Source organism: Emys orbicularis, chromosome 6 (genome assembly GCF_028017835.1).
Source record: "Emys orbicularis isolate rEmyOrb1 chromosome 6, rEmyOrb1.hap1, whole genome shotgun sequence".
Lineage (NCBI taxonomy): Eukaryota > Metazoa > Chordata > Testudines > Emydidae > Emys > Emys orbicularis.
In genome coordinates this window covers 85176079-85193052 of record NC_088688.1, presented here as the reverse complement: position 1 = coordinate 85193052, position 16974 = coordinate 85176079, and positions in this window count along the sequence as shown.

Here is a 16974-nt window from a genome sequence, read left to right as displayed (position 1 = left end):
AATTAATGTCAGTGAAACCAAGGGTGATATGTAGTGTCCAGAAGGGGTGAAGTACAAGGGAAGGTGTCACTTCTTCCCTGGCCAAAACCTTGGGATGCTTTCTGTAGCTTTATAGACTTTTTTCTTCCTTGTTATCAATACCCTGGACCCTCTTCACCCTTTATTTATTTATTCTAAGTGGTTTTGGCAAGCAACAACACAGCATCAACCTTTAAAAGTGAAACAACAGAACCACACAAAAATCCAACATCACTGTTTTCAAAATGCCCAGACAGCACTCAGACAACCCTGGGGAGTTATCTGGTTCAACTGAAATCACCCCAAACCCCCACAAGGACCTACCTTCTATAGGCCCTTCAGAGGCAGGTCTGGAAGCATCTATTTATCCTCTCCCATGCAGGCCTGAGGTAGAAGCCTGACTTCTCTCCAGGGCTAAGTAAATGAGGATGACTGTGATGAGTAACCTGCACTGTCCTTCCACAACGACCATGAGAGGGGGCTTCTTTCAGGGAGAACTGTCAGTCCCCACTAGCTGGAGGCCAGGAAGAGCAGCCACAGCACCTACTAGCTCTCTCACACAGCCTGTGTGATCTAAGTGAGGCTGTCCTAGCTTTCCCTAAGGGAATCTTCATCAAGATCTGTTCTCCTGCTCCCACAGACAGAGCAGGAGGTGAAACTATTGAGGGTTCATGAACTCAGAAAGGGGCATGGGGCAGAACAATGAAATCCAAACTGGTAGTTAGCATGGACTGGTACAGGTAGCAATGGTCTGCTATAGGTAAGGTGTTAATGTCATGCAATGTGATAATTGGGGAAGTATTCTGTGTTGTAGACAGAAATTTCTCTATGGCCATGTCATACCTTAAGCAGACTTCTTCCATACAAGGAATAGGAAAGTCCATGAGTTTACACTCAAGGGGTTGGATTCCCTCATCAGCTGTGACCACTGTGCATGGCATAAGCAGCCTTAAATTGGCTGGAGATATCAGGTGAGGAATTCCTCTTGTGCAGGAAAACTTTCTGTGGCTGGAACTTCTGTGCGTTTTGAAAGGCTGGGTAGGTGGTGCCTGGGTAAAAGGAGCAGATCTTATGCCAATGGTGGAATTTAGAGTAGGTCTCCGGCTGTTGTAACTTCTGCTGAAGTGGTGGGTGTGGGCAAGGATCAGAGAACCACAGCTGGCTCCATATGACTGCCATCTTCTATTATCTCCAAGTGCAGCTTCAACATAGTGGGGAATCAGGGCCTGTACAGTAGGTCTCATCCTGGTCTTTAATAGTTAGAGATTGACTTCAATCCAGGATGAGGCTGAATATCCCTTCTAGAAAACTGCTGTCATCATTAGGGACTAACAACAAGAATTTTTGCTATAAGCTGGGGATGTATCAGCTGGAAGCGACCAAGGAGGAGAAAGACCTGTATGTATTGGTTGATGATAGGATGGCTATGAGCCACCAATGTGATGCAGTCGTGAAAAAGGCTAATGGAGTCCTGGGATGCATCAGGCAAGGTATTTTGTAGTGAAGTGTTGTTGCTATTATACAAGGCACTGCTGAGAACTCATCTGGAATAATGTGTACAATTCTGGTCTCCCATGTTAAAGAAAGATGAATTCAAACTGGAACAGATGCAGAGAAGAGCTACTAGGATGATCAGAGAAATGGAAAACCTACTTTACAAGAGGAGACTTAAGGAGCTTGGCTTGTTTAGCCTAACCAAATGAAGGATGATATGATTGTTGTCTATAAATACATCAGAGGGATAAACACCAGAGAGGGAGTGGAGTTTTTTAAGTTAAGCACCAATGTTGACACAAGAATAAATGGATATAAACTGGCCATCAACAAGTTTAGGCTTGAAATCAGATGAAGGTTTTTAATCATCAGGGGAGTGAATAGCCTTTCAAGGGAGCAACAGGGACAAAAACCCTAATTGGCTACAAGACTGAGCTTGATAAGTTTATGGAGGGCATGGTATGATGAGACCGCCTACTATGTTGTGTGGTCCATCTGCGACTGCTAGTAGCAAATGTCCTCAATGGCCAGACATGGGACACTAGATGGGGAGGGCTCTGAGTTACTACAGATAATTATTTTCCAGGTGTCTGGCTTAGGGGTCTTGCTGATCACCATGTCTGTGGTCAGGAAGGAATTTCCCCTCAGGTCAGATTGGTAGAGACCCTAGGTTTTGGGGGTTTTTTTTGCCTTGGGTCACTTGCTGGTTTAAACTAGAGTAAATGGTGGAATCTCTGTAGCTTGAAGTCTTTAGATCATGATTTGAGGACTTCAGCAACTCAGACAGAGGTTATGGGTCTATTACAGGAGCGGATGGGTGAGCTTCTGTGGCCTGCATTGTGCAGGAGGTAGGATAGAAGATCACAATGGTCCCTTCTGGCTTTAAAGTCTGAGTGTGTTGTTATCGCTCCAGATATTATTTTTATCCATGCACGAGCATTATGTTCACACACATTTGGTTTAAAAAATGTGGGAATGAAACAAGCTATCCCCTTACCCTGGTAGTATTTACAGCCAGTGTAACTTCCCCTTTTTTCAGCTTTTCCTGCTACAATAATAACTTTGTGAAGGTACAGCAGTTAGTTTTTCATCTCACCTACAAATTGCAGTTGGTAGTTTTGTTTTTTTTATTATCGTAACCTTTGGGGGTGACAGATCATCTGTAGAGAGGTACAAAATCCTATAAAGAATAAGTCTGCAAAGACACAATAATTTACAACATGATATCTTTCAGTATTACCATTGTCTCTTGCTTCCTGTCTCTGTCTAAATCTGAACAGGGTATTAGTCTTTCCTCCCCTTTACTACCCTCTCCTCTTTCATTCTACCTCCCTCCCACCATAAGAAAGGCAGTACTTAATCAGATGAATTTTTAAAAACAACGCTAGCATCAGTGCCATTTCCAAGATGATATGCAGTCATCTCATTTAAACTGAGCATTAGCAGAGGAAAGAACAGGTTTTCTCCAAGGATGCTGCTAAACTAAAGCAGAAGGCAAATCAGTCAGATGATGAGTCTAGTTTAATCTAGAGGATTGAACAGAAGTTTTAGATCACAACCACCAGAGAGGAAACTGATCATTCTAGGTGGTTAATAATTATGCAGACACCTGAGTCTGCAGGTGGTGGTCTCAAAAGTCTTGTCTTTATTCACTAGGTCAGAAGGACTTTCTGGCCTCAAATGTGAGCTAGACAGACACAGATTTGGACTTTTCACTCATTATTGTTACTTATTCATATGCACCTTATTAAGCCCGTTACCCTCTGGATATTCTGCAAAATTAAGATGCACATCAGTTATCCTCTTAAAAGAACAGCTCTGCTCAGAATAAGTGCTGGGTCTGCAGCTGCACCACACCTTTCCCCTCTCCACTGGGCCGAAGGAAAAAGGCCTTCCCTTCCCTAGTGAATCATAGAAATGTAGGACTAGAAGGGACCTTGAGAGGTCACCTAATCCATCCCCCTGTGCTGAGGAAGGACTAAGAGTACCTAGACCATCCCTGTCAGATGTTTGTCTAACCTGTTCTTAAAAATCTCCTGTGATGGACAACCTCCCTTGGTAACCTACTCCAGTGCTTAACTATCCTTATAATTAGAAAGTTTTTCCTTATATCTAACTTGAATCCCCCTTGCTACAGATGAAGCCCATTACTACTTGTCATACCTTTGGTGGACATGGAGAAGAATGATTCACCATCCTCTTTTAAGAGCCATAAAAGTATTCAAAAACTTATCAGTCCCCCCTCAGACTTCTTTTCTCAAGACTAAACATGACCAATTTTTTTAACCTTTCCTCATATATCAGGTTTTCTAAACCTTTTATCATTTTTTTTGCTGTCCTCTGGACTTTCACCAATTTGTCCACACCTTTCTGAAAGTATGGCAACCAGAATTGGACACACTACTCCAGGTGAGACCGCACCACTGCCAAGTAGAGCAGGACAATTACTTCCGGTGTCTAACATATGACACTCCTGTTAATACACCCCAGAATGCTATTAGCCTCTTTCGCAACTGAATCATATTGTTAATTCATTTTCAATTTGTGATCCATTATAACCCCAGTACTTTCCGCCAGTACTTTCACCTAGCCAGTTATTTCCCTTTTGTAATTGTGCATTTGATTTTTTCCTGCCTAAGGGTAATACTTTGCATTTATCTTTATTGAATTTATTGTTGGTTTCAGACCAAGTCTCTAATTTTTCAAAGTTGTTTTGAATACTAATCCTGTTCTCCAAAATTCTTGCAGCCCCTCCCATTTTGGGGTCATCTGCAAATTTTATAAGCAGAATTTCCATTCCATTATCCAAGTCATTAATGAAAATATTGAATACCACCAGGCCCAGAACAGACCCCACCATACACCCTCCCACCCCAGTTTGACAGCAAACTGATGATAGCTATATTTTGTGTACCGTCTTTCAACCAGTTTTCCACCTACCTTACAGTAATTGCGTCTACTGTTTCCCGTGTTTGCTTATGAGAATGTCATTTGTGATTGTGTCAAAAGCCTTATTAAAATCTCCTCTATTCACTAGTAACCCTGTCAAAGAAGGAAATTACATTGATTGGGTAGGATTTGTTCTTGACAAATTCATGCTGGGTATTCTGTATCATCACAGTATTCTCTAGGTGCTTACGAACTGTTTGTGTAATAATTTGTTCCATTGTCTTTCTAGGTGTTGAAATTAGACTGACTGATCTATAATTCCTTGGGTCCTCTTTATTCCCCTTTTTAAGATCAGTCCCATGTCTGCCCTTCTCCAGTCCTCTGGGCCTTCACTGGTCCTCCATGAGTTCTCAAAAATAATTGCTAATGGTTCAGAGATTGCTTCAGCTAGTTCACCGTACAATGAATTTCATCAAACCCTGCCAACTTGAGTACATCTAACTTATCTAAATATTCATTAACCTGTTCTTTCCCTTTTCTGGATTGTGTTCCTTCCCCCTTGCTAATATTAATTGTGTTAAGCATCTGGTCACAATTAACCTTTTTTAGTGAAAACTGAAGCAAAATATGCATTAAACATCTCAACCTTCTAGATGTCATCTGTTATTACTTTCCTTCCCCACTAAGTAGTGTGCCTACACTTTATTTTGTCTTTCTCTTGGTCCTAATTTATAAAACCTTTTCTTATTGCCTTTTACATTTCTTGCTGGGTGTAGCTCATTTTGTGCCTTAGCCTTTCTAATTCTATCCCTACATGTTTGTACTATTCTTTCGTATTCATCTTTAGCAACTTGCCCATATTTCTACTTTTTGTAGGATTTCTTTTTGATTTTTAGGTCACTAAAGAGCTCCTGATGGAGCCATATTGACCTTTTACTGTTCTTCCTGTCTTTCCTTTGCATCGGGACAGTTTGCTGTTGTGCCTTAAATGTTGCCTCTGAGAAATTGCCAGCTCTCCTGACATTTTTATTCCCCTTAGATTTTCTTACCATGGGATCATATCTACCAGTTCGCTGTTTGTTAAAGTCTGCTTTTTTGAAGTCCATTGTTCTTATTCTGCTGTTCTCATGCCTTCTTTTCCTTAAAATTGTGGTCTTCAACTTTAGAATCTAAGCTTTCAACCTTCATATTCATAAGCAATTCCTCCCTGTTAGTAAGAATCGAGTCTAAAATGGCCGCCCCACCCAATTTCCTCCTCCACCTTCTGTAACAAGAAGTTGTCCCCAATACATTCCAAGAACATACTGGAGATTTTGTGTTTCGCTGTGACACTTTTCTAACAGATGCCTGAGGAGTTAAAGTCCCCCGATAGTATCAGTTCTTGTGTTTTGGATATTTCTGTTATTTGTTTTAGAAATGCCTCATCCTCATCTGGTAGACCCCTACCACAATGTCCCCCGTTTTCCCCCATTTTATCTTCTCCCAGAGACTTTCAACTGGTCTGCCTCTCTCCTCCTCTTTGACAGCAGAACAAATATATACGTTCTTGATGTACAATGCAAGACTCCATGTGCAGCTTCCTCTGCTCAGATCTCTCCCTCAACCCCTGCAAGCATTTTCACTTCTCCACTTTCTCCCACTCTCCCCTCCCCCATTTATATTGTAAAGTCCAACCCTTCCTTGTTTCTACCCACTTGCTAGCTCTGTTTCTCTATAAATCCATAGGATATTGGCCAGCTCTGCTTCCTCTACCTTGTCTCTCCTCCACTTGGGAACCAAGTACTCCCCCTGACGTGTGTGTGTGGGGGGTGGGGGTGGGGTGGAATTCTGCACTGAGGGAACCCCTGCCTCCAGAGACCCAAACTGAACTGAAAATTCAGACTGTTCTGGATGACATACTTTGATCTCACTTCCTATCTATACTTTCACTTGAGGCCACCATCTACTCCATGGTGCTGCTGCACTGAAAGGGCTAAATACTGTCAGCCCTACCTCTGACCCCAATTGTATTCCATGGTGTTGCATAGGAGAAAAGTGGGGTGGGAGATTTATATCTTTAAAGGAAGAAAAGAGGACTTCATTTGTGTTGCTTATTCTTTTAACCTCTCATTACTTGTCACCACTCTATTTAAGTTGTCTGCTTGATCATAGGCCAGTGATATTTGTGGAATATTAGTTTGTTTTCCCATAGACAATGAGCAAGATGTTTATTTTTTCAGTGTAAGTGATTTTTAATTTCAAATTAAGGACAAAAAATAAAGAAAGCACAATTATAAACTGTGTATGAGAGAGAGAGAGAGAGAGAGCATGAATAGTAAATTTCTCTGTAACATTCTGCATCTGAACTAAAATTCTAAGCTACAGCTGCCCTCTACAGTAGGCAGGGATTACCTAATTTAAAGGTGCAGTACACAATAGAGAATATCGCTTTTCAGTTATACCTGCAGGACACCTGCATAAACAAATAGCCTTGCATTTCACCTTAAAGATGTGATTTGCAAATCATAAAAATGAAAGTAGCTAATTTAAGATTTACGTGGATTGATGACCCTGCAAAATGTGTACTGATTAATCAGAACCTTGGCATTGAAAATGAAATAAATAAAGCTGGGGACTCCAGATTATGAGGAAATTGTTTCTTTAGTACAAAAATGTGTTCAATACATAACTATGTGTTTATGTCAAGTTCTTCCTCACGCTGTGGTTTTTGAGCCATGCAGCTCTTCTTGACTCACAAGTGAGTGAGAGTTCCTCTAGGGAAGAGGTGGAGCCATACAGCCAGGAAAGGGTGGAGGGGAGACAACAATTAGAGCCACAAAGTTCCTGTTTTTCAAACTCCTAACATCCCATTGCATTGTTTGTGTTGTAGGTCAGTGTTTGTATTCCAACTCACTCTGCTAACGTATGTATAGTGGGCCCAAACTGAAACCCCAGGTATAGTCACTTTCCTTACATTCCCACTAGTATGCAGACCTCTGGCATTAGTGAATATATATTCACATATCCAATACTTAATTTGCTTGCCAAGCCCAGAACTGTAACTGTTTGTTTGCATATTTAAGTTCAGAATATTGTTAAACCATCACTGAACTGAATAAGCCTTTGTTGATTGGCCAACTGCGGAAGTTCTTAGTTTCTTGAGGCTCTCACCCATTATTATTCAGCTGCAGGGGTCATGCTAAAACAGAGAGATCAAGTCCAGGTCAGAGGAATTGGAATTCCCTCCAGCTCAAGAGAAGCCTGTGCAGTTAGTTGCAGTACAATTACCCATGCAAAGAAAAGTTCCCGTCAGAATACAAGATGAGACTAAATCCTTGTAAGTTGTAGTTATTGGGCTTTCAAGAAGTGTTGGTTGGACTGTATGTGGTGGACTTCTTGTTGACCTGGATTTATTATGCCAGTGATGTGTCCTGACTATGCACCACTCAGCTTATATTTTGGAAAACTCATATCAGCAAAATCTTTAAATAAAATCCTAACATTTATTGGTTGTTCTTAGAATTATGCAACATTCACCATGCTAACCTAATCTTTTAAGAGTCATTTATTGAATAAGGAAAAGTTCTTTTTAAATGGAGCATTTCAATTTGAAGCAGGTCTTATTCTTTTATAATCTAATTTTCAATTTAGCTGACAGAGGCATGGATGGTCAAGTGATTTGCCCATTGTCACACAGTAAATTAGAGGCTCTGCTGGGATTAGAAATTGACTCGGTATCTGTTCTTTCCTCTAATCATTAGATCAGCCTGCCCGAACAAACAGTCTACAAAGCTTGTTAAGAAGGTGAAAATGTCAGGTCAAGTACGCTTTAAACTGCTTGAAGTACTCATGGAATGCAAACTTTGTGATCAAGTTCATATTTAGCCAAAAGTCTTCAAATGATTCAGTACCAGCACCTACATAATTGCCAAGCAACTTGAAGCTGCATTAGAATCTCAAGCCAAACATGTGGGAGTCCTTGATAATCTTCTAGTGGATCCTCTAGAGCATTTTGCTGTATTCAGATAATAGACATCTTGCACTCTCGCTATGAAAATCCAACTCCCTAGTTAGGCAAATAAGGATTAATCAGTAGTTCTATTATACTGAACTGGTTTTAGGGGTATGTAAAAGTCAAATGGCTTTATCAGCTATTAAGAGTGATTAAAACTTCATGGAGTTTCTGCAATTTAGCAATACTGTCCTAACATTTCAGAAGAAAAATAAAGACACATAATAAACAGCATGTTTGCCAAGTCATGAAACTTTCTTCCCAAATTAATGTGCGTGGATAGGCTAAAGGGGGTGTTAACCACAGCATGTGCTTGTTCTGCTGTAGGAAACTGAATTGGAAAAGTTGAAAACAGTAAGTGCTAAAAATGGAATTAAAATGGGATGCAAGTCCTCAAAACGCATTTCCAGGTTTGAGGAGAAACACTGATTTCCATCTAGCCAGAGCCTCAAAGTAGTGATTCAGAAACACTTTGGCCCACCAGTAGTCCGTCAGAATTTTGTGCCATGCAGTATTAACTCTGGTTCAGAATGCAATTTGGGGGTCTCCCCTCATGAATGTACAGTTTTGTGCATGCACGTATGCCTATTTATGAACCTAGGCCTAGATCCTCAAACGCCTATTGTAATCAATGGGAGTTAGGTGCCTAAATACCTTTGAGGATCTGGGCACTAACACCTGTGTATGCAAGTGTTCATAGACCAAAGGTACAGATAGAGGTCAGATTTGTGCATGTCCAAAACAGCAGAACTGTTGGAGGAGGGGGTATAAAAATAAGACCCTCAGCTGGTGTCTAAATTAAGAAGAAGTCCCTCTAATTACCCCCTTATTATTTGAATTACAGAACCTTCCTGCCAAAAACTGTGCAAACATATTAAGGAGCAGTCTCTGATTCTTACAATATAAATAGTCAAGACAGACAAAAGGTAGGAGAAAATGTACGCTATTATCTCCACCTAACTTGAGGAACTGAGGCACAAAGAGATTGTCATAGAGCTTAAGGCCAGAAGGGACCACCAGATCATCTAGTCTGACATGTATATTATTGGCCACCAACGCCACCCAGCATCCACACACGAAACCCAACAACCAAAATTGGACCAAAAGATGACAGCCCACAGGACTAATATGTGTCAAAGGCAGAGAACGGAAGGTGGTAAGTGATTTACCAGAGAGGCTGATTAGGAGAAGCAGGTCATGTTGACCAGCTGCTTTCCACCCAGGTCCTCAAAGGTTCTGGACCCACATTGCTTACTGAAAGAAATGTGAATCCATAACCTTTTCTAAATTTTATTAAACACATCAATCAAGAAAAGGTTGAGCTAGTATTAATAATATTAAACTAAAATAAAAATAATTTTACAACAAGCAAATCAACAAGTTAGTCTAACTATTGGATGGTAATTGAATCAAATTATTTAATAATTCAATTAGTACTAAAAACAATCAATACTTAAATTCTAAAGAGTGGCTGTTCATTTGCTTATAAAGGCCAACTAAGGAATTTTACCAAAGTCTATTAAATTATGATTTAAAGCTAGTCAAGAGCTTAATACTGAAACCTAGCTGTGTTATGTCTAAACCACAGTATCAGCTAATTATAAAGCTTCCTTCTTAGAATTCAATTTTTGTACAAAGGCTAAGCCTTTCTTTCCTGCCTCCAACAGATATATTATAATACAGACTTTACCAAAACACTCTTGGTAAGTGGAAGTTTGACAACTCTTATTTATCAGAAATTACAGATGAAAATTTCAAGTCTGGCAAGACTTTTAAATATAAAACGTAGATCATTTTTGAGTTTAAGGAGCAGGAATCAGTCTCTAAGTGGAGAGTAATTATGACATAAGAGGCAAGTCACCCCTTGACCTGCTTTTAAGAAAACGTGGTCACCAACGTTTGACTATTTTGCAATTGAAGCATTTGATTTCACTGTTCCAAAATCTCCTGCTCTTTAACCAATATATTCAATGGCTTTTGAGCAGCAAAGCTTTTTTTGTTTAAATGTTAAAAATAACTAACTGTAGCCTTAAAATCTAAAGTTTAGTTACGAATAAACTTCAGTAAATAAACTAATGGGGAGACTGGAATTTTCCATGCTTGCAAACATCAAGGCACTCTGCTGTCAGATAGTTTTTCATGTCTAGAACCAAACCAAACATTACCAAAAAAGGAAAGCCGGAGAGAATGGTGGTATTAGGAGTAAGAGAGCTCTCATGCAGTTGTGAGCATTGTCCATTTATTTTATCAAACACCTAGATGGAAAGGAACCAAAAGGAACCAAAAAAAAAAAGAGTCTGAAACTCAGAAAGCAGGTCTTACCTTCTTTCAATGATAGTTAAGTTAACACTTGACAGACATTGAAACAGGTCATTTAGGGAATGAAGTGCTAGATAGCAAAAGATCATTGTAATATGAACATACTGGCCTCTGTGTATTGCTACAGCACACAGTAGTTAAGATGATTTATTCTGATCTTGATCAGATCTAGCAAAAGTAAATGAAAGGAAACCCTGGTATAATTACATGAGATCCAAAATATTTCAATTGTTAAAAAACAAACAAAATACAAACCCTAAAGAAGTTAGAAAAACAGTCTTAGCCTTAAAAAAAAAATGTCATAAAGCAAGGTGGAAAACTTAGAACAAAAGACAAGTGATTAAAAAGTACAGCCATATAAACATCTAGTTAAAAAAAAAATTATCAGGTAAGAAAAAGGATGAACTATATAAATAATTGGGTTTAAAAAGTTACAGACAGGCTAAGAGCTGCTGCCTTCTGTAATTCAGGGCTTTTGTGTGTGTATTTGTGAACTCTAGGAAGGCGGCCAAGATCACTCTAGTTGTGCTATTTAATTTGGCTATTTAAATAATTAATTTAACCATCTAAGCACCTACTTATTTTTTGTTGTTGCTATTTTTATATAACTCAGGCTGACTCTGCTCTCTTCCCCCTGTGTAAATCTGGAGTTATTCACTGAAGTCAGTGGAGGAACTCTGGATTTTCACTGATGTAACTAACAACAGAATCTGGTCTTTAGCCACAGCCTGCAAAATATTTACCATTGTGAGACTAGCTTGTGCAACTGGTTGCACAATTTAATCCACAATAATTTAGAAGTGCTGAATTAGCCAGGAGCAGTGCTACAGGATAAAAGAGGGAGCGCATCTCTCTGTTGGTGGCTGTCATCACAGGTCAACATTATGTAGTGATAGGACACAGCAAGGGGGATTAAAGGAGAGGAAGGATGGTCCAGCAGTACAGGAATTAGCTTGGGAATTGAGACGCCTGAAATTCCCTGCTCTGCTATAGAATTCCAATGTGACCTTGTGCAAATCACTGCTTCAGTGGATAATAGCACTTCCCTACCTCTCAGGGGTGTTGTGAAATGATTGCAGGGTGCCCAGATCCTATGATAATGGAGGCCATAGAAGTACCCAAGATGGATAGAAGAGTCATCCATAGCCGTGTGTGTGTGTAGTACAGCTGGTCAGTAATTTTTGGATGGAATATTTTTCTGTTAGAAAACACCAATTTATCAAAAGGGAAATGTTTTGCAGAAACACGTCCATTTAGATACAATTTCATTTGAAAAGAGACTGAAAAAGCATTTTGAGAAGGTTGAAGTGGAATGTGTTGACCTTTTGGAATGGAACAGTTCAGTGTTCTGTTCTGTAACCACTTTTAACGTACTATAAAATAAAGTCAAAATCAAAATGAAACATTTTCAGTTTTATCAAAACAAAGTGTATCAATCGACCCAATTTTTTTTCGAGTTTCTTTTCATGTGAAATTTCAAATTTTGTTTTCTTTCCAACAAAATGAAAAATCTGCCTCCCCCCCAGCTCTAGTGTGCAGTCTCTGGAGTTCCTCACAAACATTTCTATAAATGCCCCCACTTGGGATTGACTAGGAGAATCTGATGTTAAACAGAGAAAATTGGGTGGCTGGTGGTTTGTTCCTGGGAAAGTTGAAATCCCAGAGAAAAAATCCTGCATTTAAGATAATTTGAAGCAATTCCATGAGAGATTTTGTACAGTTTGGAAAGAAGAGTAAAGTTGCCTGGTATTTACTGTACTTACCACTGGAAAGTTATGTCTGTTTAAAAAACAGGCACTGAAAACACCAGAACCCGTGAGTCCTAAATATATATGTATTTCCTATAAGACCTGCACATCAAAACATGTAAAAACAGGGCAAATTCAAGCATTAACCGTAGGGAAAAGCAGCCCCCAAAGCAGGTTACCCTCTGTTTTATTTTGTTACAATGCTGGGCTCCTATCCTCCTTGTACATAATGAATTCCCTGATGCTAACGCTTCCTCCTTCTAAAGAATCCTGCCCTCTGCCATCCAAGGCAATTATTTTCTCAGCACAGTCCATCTCTTTCTCATTCCTCTTCCACATGCTGTGTAAAGCCATAGAGCTTCATTTTTAATGGAAGGATATTAGGCCACTGCTTTTGCTCTCGGATGATAAATATTTAATGAGGATGACTACTCCAGTTCTCCTGTGCCGCTGCTGTTCTCCTCAATGCTGTTGTATTTCTCTACAACCCCAGATCATGGCATTAACCTAACAAAGTCTATTTTGCCTGCTTGTTTAGACCTATTGCCAGGAAGGCAATGAAGACATATAAGTTCCCTTAACAGCTTTTACTTATTCTTATCTTAAGTGCAAAATTACTTTGTAGCTTAATGCAAAAGGCTTATTTAGCAGACAAGGATGCTGCTGGAGAACATTAGTGACAATACATTTTAGAAAGAGACAGTGTTGGATCATCATAAAAGATAACATTGTAATATCTGAGCCATTTCCATCCATCATTGCCATGGGATGCTGTGTATGTTCATCAAGTAAAGAGGCATTCATGTGACCCCTAGGGAAAAGAGCTGGTAGCCTATTAAAAATAACAAGCAGGGTTTTACAAGACCTGAGCATATACCGATACATGGTGCAGGAGGAATTAGCTCTGCAGAAACACGTTACTTCCTATTTAATTTTTATTTAGTCTAGACCCTGCTGAAGGGACTAGAAAATAGAGAGCTGCCTTATACCTGTAATGACGCAACAATTTATTTAGATATCTTTATTTTCACAATCATTCAAAAAAGAGGAACACAGTCCACTAAGAAGGATTAAACTTGCATGTCTTCAAGAAAATAATTGACTGCAATGAACTTCTCAAACACTTCAGACCAGGTTAGTCAATTTGATGTAAATTCACACACTCCAGTTCAGCCATTGGAGTTCTCTGATTTTACACCAGTGTGACAGAGGGCAGAACTCTTTTGGCTTCCAGGGACTTATTTCAGCTCAATGCCGGTTTAACTAAATTCAGAAACTGGTCCCTAAACCTTTTAGAAAGCAGGGATTTTTTTTTAATTGAAAAACTTTTCCACATTCTTCAAAGCTGGAGATGATTTGCTGAGAAGCTTAGTCATTGTAGACTACAAAGACTTTCAATGGCAAATAGCCTATGAATTAAGGATTTATTAGCTAACTCCCAACATGATTATACAGAGCATTGAAGGTAAGAGTATGTTGATGGTTGTGTACTATTGATGCACGATGGTGGATATGAATGTAGTAAGCTTATAAAAAAATTAAACCAGATGAAAACAGTAGCTTTCTGTGTCACACTGAAAACAGATGTGACCTTTGACATAAAGGTGCTAACTTTGTCTTTGTGAAAATGTAGAAGGGGCCTTATTCTCCTCTCCTGTACATTTCTGTAAATCAGGAGTAATCTCACAGATGTCAGTGGGTATATCTAAACTTCGAGCTGGAGGGTTCATGTCCAACTCCAGGCAACACACCAGTACTAGCTCTGATCGAGCCAGCACCATAAAAACAGAAGTGTAGCTGTGGCAGTGCAAGCAGTGGGAGGGGCTAGCTGCCCCAATAGGTACCTGGAGTCTCAGACAGGTACGTACTCGGGGTGACGAGCCCTTCCCATTGCTTGTATTGCCACTGTTAAACTTTTATTTTTAGCGCACTAGCTTGATCAAAGCTAGTGCAGGTTCATCTACTCGAGCTGGGAATTACACCTCCAGGTCAGAGTGTAGCCATACTGAGTGGAGTTAGTGGTATAAAACTGGTGTAGTTGAGAGTAGAAGCGAACCCAATACATTTTCAGTATGTAGCATATGCTTGTAGAACCAGATTTCCAGCCCTGTATTTGTTTTCACCTACAAATAATTGGGTCTCTATTTCTGAACTAGCAATACGCCTTCAAATTAAAAAGCTCTCTGGGCACATTCAACTAGTATATGGATTTTGGCATTTCTCAGAGGATGTTTACTGAGTACTACAGACTTGTATATAAAACAAGAAGTAAACATTTAAACTCTATTTTAAATTCATTGTTGTAATGATCAGCAAGGCTATTTTATTACAAGTTCCTGGGCAATTTTTTTAGCACCATCACCAGAGCATTGTACCCCACAGATCTAAAGAGGGGTCATCAGTAACAGTTTTTCCTGATATCTTTCCTAATTTTTCCTTTGCTTGATGAAATGATTTGAATTATATCCCCTGGGACCACCCTACACAATTCCTCTTCCTATTTGCAGGACACATGCCATCTCTTCCTTGACAATCAACAGCAATTTTTGTGAAGGCATAGGGAGCCTAAGGTGTTCCTTTGAAAAACAGGATGTTTTGCCCAGCCTCTCTTGCTGCCGCTATCGTGGGCAAACTCTACCACATTATACTGCAAATGCAAAAAATACGTAATTGATGAGGTTTTCAAAAGCTGCTCAAGTATTGTCTCAGTGCTTTGATGAGGGACATCCATGAGGCCATGATGTTTGCATCTTAAAATGAAACTGACCGTGGTTAGTACAGTTTTATTTGTGGTAGAAATTTGGGCTGGTTAAAATTTTCTGGGGGAAAAGATTGATTTTTGGCAACATTTTCTTCCAGAAAAACTAAAGCAAAATGTTTGCAGTAGGTTGGGTTGAAAGTTTTGATATTTCAGCTTTACATCCCAATTCTGGACAAAAGTCAATGTTAAAATATTGAGTTTCCTGTGGGACAGAAATGTCATGTTTTGATCACATAGTCACAGGGCTGGCCAGCCTAGATGTGACAGGCTCTGCTGAAGGAAATGAGCCAACCCAGGTACAGCTGGGGATAGTGAACTGCCTAAGTAGCTAGAAGGCAGGTAAGTAAGGAGCACCTGGACCTAATACAAGGCTTAGATGAAGCCAGTTGGAAAAGCTCCTGAGAAGAAAGGAAGCTCCAGAGGAGGGAGCTCCCAGGGAGACCGAGTTAGGCAAAAGCTCTCTGGGCAGGGAGCCCTGGGAGAGACCCTGAACAAACAGGGGAGAGATCGCTGATTTCTCCAGACATCAAAGAAGCCTGAGGTCATAGACTAGAAGGAGCTGCTGCTGGAACCCAAAGACTTTATTTTGTGATTTAAGTTGTATCTGGTCTCTGAGGTACGAGCTGTACAAGTGTTCCTTTTAGAAGGCTTTAGTAAAGGGAGGTGTACTGCTATAAAGTAGAATGTTTTGGCTTCTCCTTGACCAAGCTGCTTAAGTGACCTCATTGAGGGGGAAACTGAGGCAGGCCTCAGCACATCCCCAACTCAGATGCAAGGAAATACTTGGAAGGCAATGGTGCCCCTTCTACGCAGCTCTAGTATAAACAGCTTATGATCCAAATTTGATTTTTTTTGCCTGTCATTATCAGTAATACTACTGCCAATAGTGGCAGCTAATTTATGAGAATTAGTATTTCATAGAAACCTATTCAAATGCAGTATTAACATGGAAAAAAAGTAGATGAATGATTTCGTTTTAACCAAAGCACTCCAAAGGAAACCACTAGTAGAGAAATATCCACTATAACATTTTAACAGAGGCTATGCAGCTGTTTTCTATTAACTTTGCTTGAGATAAGTAAGGAATCAGGGTTTCCTGTGGTTTAAATTGAAAGGCAATTTGGATTTCCTGTGCCTCAGCTGGAGGCATTATTTATATGAGACCAAAAAGGCCATAACGATCCTAAAAGACTCATGTTTCACAAAGAATAACACCCACAAAAATTCCTGCAGGCTGTCAAAGTGGGGTTCTTAAGGCTTTCCATGTTTCTAACATTGATATTCAAGTCAGAACAAAACTATATGAAATAGTCATGTAATTTCCCTGTTTAAAAAATCACCATTTCAGAAGAACCAACACTTAAATTAATTGGTCAAATAAATATTAGTCAGTTGATATGATCACTGGGGTTATCCTAATGGATCAGTCTGAGTGAGGGCTATGTAAAGGCCAAGTAAAAGATTCCATTAGGATGACATCATTGACCACACCAATTGATGGTAGTTGTTTGGTCTACATGACAGGCATTATTTAATCAGATTCTGATGAATCTTTATGTACGCCAAGATTTTCAAAATTCTGATTAGTGATCTTGGGTGCTTCCGTTTTTAGCTACCAAATTTGAGATATCTTAAAGAGGTCTGATTTTTCAGAAAGTACTGAATGTTTGCTCTGTGAGAATCAGGCCCTTTTAACATGTCTCATGCTGGGCAATTAAAAAAGGAGGCACCCAAAACTGCTAGTCCCTTGTGAA